A 6,811-nucleotide genomic window follows, 5' to 3' on the forward strand; every position below is an offset into this window, starting at 1 on the left:
ACGCGAAGCAACTCCTGAGAGTGAACTGTCCAGCGGCCACCAAACACGTAAGTCTCAAGTCAACGCTCGCTCCGAGATAGGCGCTCCGAGCTACCAGTCCATACCAGCTTTTGAATTCTGCAGTTTCAGAACCCGAACGAAAGACCATTTGTTCCCCTGACCTGGTGGGCCAATTCCAAAGCTAAGTATAGGCCTTTTAGTGATAGGAATAGTCTAGAAAGTAGAGTTTATGCATGAGTAGCGATTTACTGCGTATAATAAATGTGTATTGATTTGAATCTTACTAATTGGTGTGTTGAGTTATTGATCATTACTTGAACTTGAACCTCGTGGCGGTATCATAAAGATACCTGGCGACTCTAGAGCAAAGGTAATAAAACAGAGCAAATTGAACCAACCAAAGGTTAGCAACATATTACTGGCGACATCCTGATGAGATTCGATCTAGAAGTGGCTTAACCACTCCGGGAGAACCTAAAATTTGAATTAGAAATCCAATTGGGAACAGAAAAACCACAAGTGTTCAAGCAGTTCTGATCAATCCTCATAATTCGGAAGCGTGTTAATGCATGTGTAACTAACAGGGCGATAAGGTAAAACTGATAGATTTTTGTTGCGACAAAACTGTCGGGAGTTTGTATTCCGGAAAATAGCGACAGCCGTACCCGTAATTACAGCACCGCCTGAATACCCCTCGTTCCAAATTTCAAGAGAGTATTTAGAGAGGAAAGGTGGCAATGCAACGCCTCATGAACCCCAACGAATTTGTGGTCGCAGTGACCAGCAGTAGAGTAGGACAGTTTGGGAAGATGAAATCAGAAAGTACCTCAAAGGGAAAGAATGGTCCCTTTGGAGCGAATTCTGTGAAAATGAGGAAACAGGTCCCGGGAGTATAGGTCATACTTGGTGGGAGAACCTGAGCGAAATTCATAAGAGAAGCTTGGGAAAAGCTCGCAAGCCGATGGCAATCGTGTCCTGTTTGTCAGGCAGAAAAAGACAGAACATGTCAAGCCCCCCGAACCAGCAAAGACACCAACAGCCCCGACCCCCCACCCAGGGAACCGTACCCAAGGGAACAATGCACCAGAGAGCCTGCTCCACCTTATGTGCCCCAGGGGTCATGTTACAACTGTGGGCAGTCAGGACACTTCGCCCGAGATTGCAGGAGACCCCCACCAGCTAGACTAGCCCCCAGATATGAAAGAGAACACCACCCACAGCAGCTACAAGGTCCCAGCTGCCCCATGCAAACTGTGAGTGCTTACCCACCACTTCTCCTGGCAGGGACACCTCAGCAAGGCCAATTCATTTTTGTTTCACTCCTCCTTCCTCTCTTCTTCGGTCACGCTGCACTCCCTCCATATGCTAATTACACCCCAGCCCAAATGTGATTTACGATGTCCTGTATTCTGATGGAATCTGCAGCATGTTTGTTTGTTCGTTTAATGTACATGTTAAATGTTGTTTGTTAATTTAAAAGTTTTCATGGCCCCATGCCACCACTCTCTTAACGCCCACTGGCTGTTAAAGGTACAGGTTTGTCCCAGACAATAGTTCAGAGGAACTAGTCTGTCGGCAGACAACAATCATAACTATTCTCCTGATTCGAAGGTAGAACCAATACGGCAAACCCCCACCACGATGACTACATTTCTGCCCGTTCGTGTCGGTTGCTCAGGCAGTGGAGTAACGGCTTGAGACCCGCCCTGCCTGGGAACCCCCCCTCCGGTCAGCTACGCTCGGGTAGAGAACACACGGCATTGGTCGCCGTTCTACCCGGGGATTCCATCCAATTCTTACCCGTCGCGGCCCATACGCACCTCATTTCGGCACTTTTGGTTCAAAAAGTTTTGTTTTGTTTTCAGGCGACCCTTAGGTTGCCATCCCTGTGCTATTTACATCCTCAAACATTTGGATGGTAAATCGCACAGCCTGCGAGACGGCTCGCACTGTTCCCGTATTTTTAAGTGTGTCTTGTCCGGGATATTCGGTTTAAAGAAAAAATGAGGAAGTCACACATGGTGACAAATTGTAAAGGGAGAATTGGCACTGAAGGACAGACATACTAACAGACGAGATATTAGGGCAGCACGGTAGCATTGTGGATAGCACAATTGCTTCACAGCTCCAGGGTCCCAGGTTCGATTCCGGCTTGGGTCACTGTCTGTGCGGAGTCTGCACATCCTCCCCGTGTGTGCGTGGGTTTCCTCCGGGTGCTCCGGTTTCCTCCCACAGTCTAAAGATGTGCAGGTTAGGTGGATTGGCCATGCTAAATTGCCCTTAGTGTCCAAAATTGCCCTTAGTGTTGGGTGGGGTTACTGGGTTATGGGGATAGGGTGGAGGTGTGGACATTGGGTAGGGTGCTCTTTCCAAGAGCCGGTGCAGGCTCGATGGGCCGAATGGCCTCCTTCTGCACTGTAAATTCTGTGATAAACCAAGATAGTAACAGACACTATGCTTGATCCCACAGAACTCCAGAAGCTCAAGAGAAGAGAAAGAAGAACCATGAGGACATCGTCCGTGTTGCTCATCACCCTAATGAACAATTGGTTGCGCGCGAACGCGAACCCCCTGACCCCAACCCCCCCACCGCCCCCCCCCCCGTTAATGATTCACTTCCCCATAGCACCCAGAGCCCAGTCACAAGCGACACCACACCATCTTGGTGTGACAGGTTTATAACCTGGTACTCTCTGTCCTACTTAATAGAATCCCTATTGGTATTGGCGATACTCTGCAGCATCGTGCAGACTATTCGCCTGAGGAGATGGCGAAGGAGAGCCTACCGCGCTCGCACCCCGGTATACAGGATAAGATCCCCTATTTTAGGCTATGACCAGACCCGCGCTCTATAATAAAGAACATTCGTTTGCGTTCTTTTTGTGAATAAAGAAATATGTTTCATGAGCGATTGTACAATCCTGAGCTTGACTGCCAAGCCAGGAAAAATGTGAATAATGCTGCTATGATTTTGTTTGTTGTGGTACCCGCAATAACGACGCTTAGAGTGTAAACAGTAAAGAAGGCTTTAATAAACTAAGAACTAGACTAGTGCTGAGACGTGTGCTAACTGCTGCACTGCCCACAAGGCGGCCCCTTATATACAGCTCCCAGATGGGCGGAGCCATAGGCGGAGTTCCCCAAAGTTCCAAGCCTGGTCTTAAAGGGGACATCACCTTACATGATGACAAGGGTACAGTGTTACAGTAACCATTCATCACATCACCCCCGCTGGACTCTTTTTTTAAACAGGGGGTGAAAGTGCCATCATAAGTCCATCCGTCTCAGTGGCCGGATCGTCCTCATCGACCTCCTCAGTTCGGGCGGTGGTGCGGCGGACACGGACGTCCTGGTTGAGGGTATGTCTGGGAGCACGGCGGCCGGAGCTTCGGTCTGGGTCGGGGCAGGGGAACAGGGCACAGGTGATCTGGCAGGCCCCGGTCATGGCCGTGACCTCCTTGGTTGAGTAAGGAAGGCTGCGGGACTTGATAAAATGGACGAGCTGGGTAACCCCTGGGTGGCAGAGGTCATTGTGGATGGCTTGCAGGCGGTCGTCCTGTGCGTTGGCGAACGTGCCACGGGACAGGGCATCTGGGGGCTCGTTGAGCTCCCCGGGACGATACTTGATATCGTACGAGTAGGTGGAGAGTTCGATCCTCCACCTCAAAATTTTATCATTTTTTATTTTGCCCCGTTGCATGTTATCGAACATATAGGCGACCGACCGCTGGTCGGTGATGAGGGTGAACCTCCTACCGGCTAGGTAGTGCCTCCAGCACCGCACAGCCTCCACAATGGCTTGTGCCTCCTTTTCGACTGCAGAGTGTCGAACCTCGGAGGCGGTGAGGGTCCGGGAGAAGAACGCTACTGGTCTGCCTGCCTGATTGAGGGTAGCAGCCAGGGCGATGTTTGATGCATCGCTCTCTACCTGGAAGGGGATAGTTTCGTCCACCGCGTGCATAGCGACCTTAATGATATCGGCCTTGATGCAGTTGAAGGCCAATCGAGCCTCAGCCGAGAGGGGAAAAGTGGTGGTCTTTACGAGTGGGCGAGCTTTGTCCGCATACTTGGGGACCCACTAGGCGTAGTAGGAGAAGAGCCCCAAGCACCTTTTGAGGGCCTTGAAGCTGCAGGGGAGGGGGGAGTTCCTTCAGGGACCTAGGACCCCGTCTTTCACGACATAGCCGAGGATGGCTAGCCGGGTTGTGTGGAAAACGCATTTTTCCTCATTATAGGTCAGGTTAAGGGCTCGGGCGGTCTGGAGGAACTTTTCGCGGTTAGCGTCATGGTCCTGCTGGTCATGGCCGCAGATGGTGACATTGTTCAAGTACAGGTATGTAGCCCGCAAACCGTATTGGTCCACCATTTGATCCATCGCCCTTTGAAAGACGGAGACCCCATTTGTGACACCGAAGGGGACCCTGAGGAAGTGGAAGAGCCGGCCGGCTGCTTCGAAGGCAGTATAGGGGCGGTCTTTTGGTCGGATGGGGAGCTGGTGGTAGGCGGATTTGAGGTCGACCGTGGAAAATACTGGGTATTGGGCGATCCGATTTACCATTTCCGCGATGCGAGGAAGGGGGTACGCATCAAGCTGAGTGAATTGGTTTATGGTCTGGCTATAATCCACGACCATCCGTTTCTTATCCCCAGACCGGACGACCACCACTTGTGCTCTCCAAGGGCTGTTGCTAGCCTCGATGACCCCCTCTCCCAGTAAACACTGGACCTCTGACTTGATAAAAGTCATGTCTTGGGCACTGTAGCGCTGGCTCCTGGTGGCGACTGGCTTAGTCGGGAGTGAGGTTCGCGAATAGAGAAGGGGGTGTGACTTTCAGTGTCGCAAGGCAGCACACCGTGAGGGGGGCAAGGGTCCACCGAACTTCAGTGTCAGGCTTCGGTGGCTGCACTGGAAATCCAGTCCGAGCAGCAGGGGGGGGCACAGAGGTGGAGAAGGATATAAAATTTGAAACGGGTGTACTTGGCGCCCTGGATCGAGAGGGAAGCTAGGGATGAGATTTTGGAAGGAATAACAGGAATACAGAGTACTGGGCTAATGGTAAGATTCTTGGCAGTGTGGATGAGCAGAGAGATCTCGGTGTCCATGTACAGAGATCCCTGAAAGTTGCCACCCAGGTTGAGAGGGTTGTTAAGAAGGCGGACGGTGTGTTAGCTTTTATTGGTAGAGGGATTGAGTTTCGGAGCCATGAAGTCATGTTGCAGCTGTACAAAACTCTGGTGCGGCCGCATTTGGAGTATTGCGCGCAGTTCTGGTCGCCGCATTATAGGAAGGACGTGGAAGCATTGGAAAGGGTTCAGAGGAGATTTACCAGGATGTTGCCTGGTATGGAGGGAAGATCTTATGAGGAAAGGCTGAGGGACTTGAGGCTGTTTTCATTAGAGAGAAGAAGGTTAAGAGGTGACTTAATTGAGGCATACAAGATGATCAGAGGATTGGATAGGGTGGATATTGAGAGCCTTTTTCCTCGGATGGTGATGTCTAGCACGGGGGGACATAGCTTTACATTGAGGGGAGATAGATATAGGACAGATGTCAGAGGTAGGTTCTTTACTCAAAGAGTAGTCAGGGTGTGGAATGCCCTGCCTGCAACAGTAGTGGACTCGCCAACATTAAGGGCATTTAAATGGTCATTGGATAAACATATGGATGATAAGGGGTTAGTGTAGATGGGCTTTATATTGGTTTCAGAGGTCGGCGCAACATCGAGGGTCGAAGGGCCTGTACTGCGCTGTAATGTTCTATGGAACAAGGGGCCAAACAAAGCAAAATACATGAGCAAGAGCAGCATAGGGCACCGTGAATAGTGTTCTTAGAGGGAACAGATCAGTCTGAGGGGGAGTCGTTGAGGAGTCTTGTAGCTGTGGGGAAGAAGCTGTTCCTGTGTCTGGATGTGCGAGTCTTCAGACCTCTGTACCTTCTGCCTGATGGAAGAGTCTGGAAGAAGGTAATGCCTGAGTTCTGCAAAGTGTAAGTTTGGGGGTGATTATATTTGACCGAGTATAGAAAGTGTACCTGTTGTGCTGTCACCCACAAGTACCAGTAATGCATGTAGGATGTCACATGAATTTATGCTCTTATGTCGCCAGTTATTTCAAATTCTGATGCTTCTGTGGCTTTTTACGATTTAAGGATCAAGCATAATGAGGTTTTCAGGATCTTAAAAAGATTTTTTCCACTGTCTTCTCAAAAGAAGTAGGTAAACACTTTCCTTTTGGCTTTATTATCTTGAAGATCATCTAATGCTCAATGAAAACCCTGAGTTTCAGCTTCCTGTGCCATGGTTACAAGGTAAATTGCAGATTGCTTGTGAGTTGAACTAGTTTTTGGACCAGGTCTAAGAGGAAGTGTCACCTCTGCTTTAAGTAAGATGCAGCATGAGTTGGTCTGTCTGGGGAATCTTTATATTAAAATCTTTCCACTCACAGATCTATTCTGCAGCCTCTTTTTAGTAATAAGAGCACAGCTGAAATTGTAGCCTCCTGCTTAATCGGTTTGGATCCACTGCTACAATCAGATCATCTAGTTGGAGTGTTGGATGGTCACAGTGGAGATTGAATGGAAAGGTCTTTACAGCACTTGTTTAATAGGATTTACTTTTAATCCAGTTCTATGAAGTGTAGGACTAACTGGTAATCTCAGTTTAGAGTAACTGTTTTTTGAAACTTCACGTTCAAGTTTAAAAAAAATAAATTCAGAGTACCCAATTCATTTTTATTTTCCAATTAAGGGGCAATTTGGCATGGTCAATCCACTTAACCTGCACATCTTTAGGTCTTTAGGTTGTGGGGGCGA

Source organism: Scyliorhinus torazame, chromosome 1 (genome assembly GCF_047496885.1).
Source record: "Scyliorhinus torazame isolate Kashiwa2021f chromosome 1, sScyTor2.1, whole genome shotgun sequence".
In the NCBI taxonomy this organism is placed as follows: domain Eukaryota; kingdom Metazoa; phylum Chordata; class Chondrichthyes; order Carcharhiniformes; family Scyliorhinidae; genus Scyliorhinus; species Scyliorhinus torazame.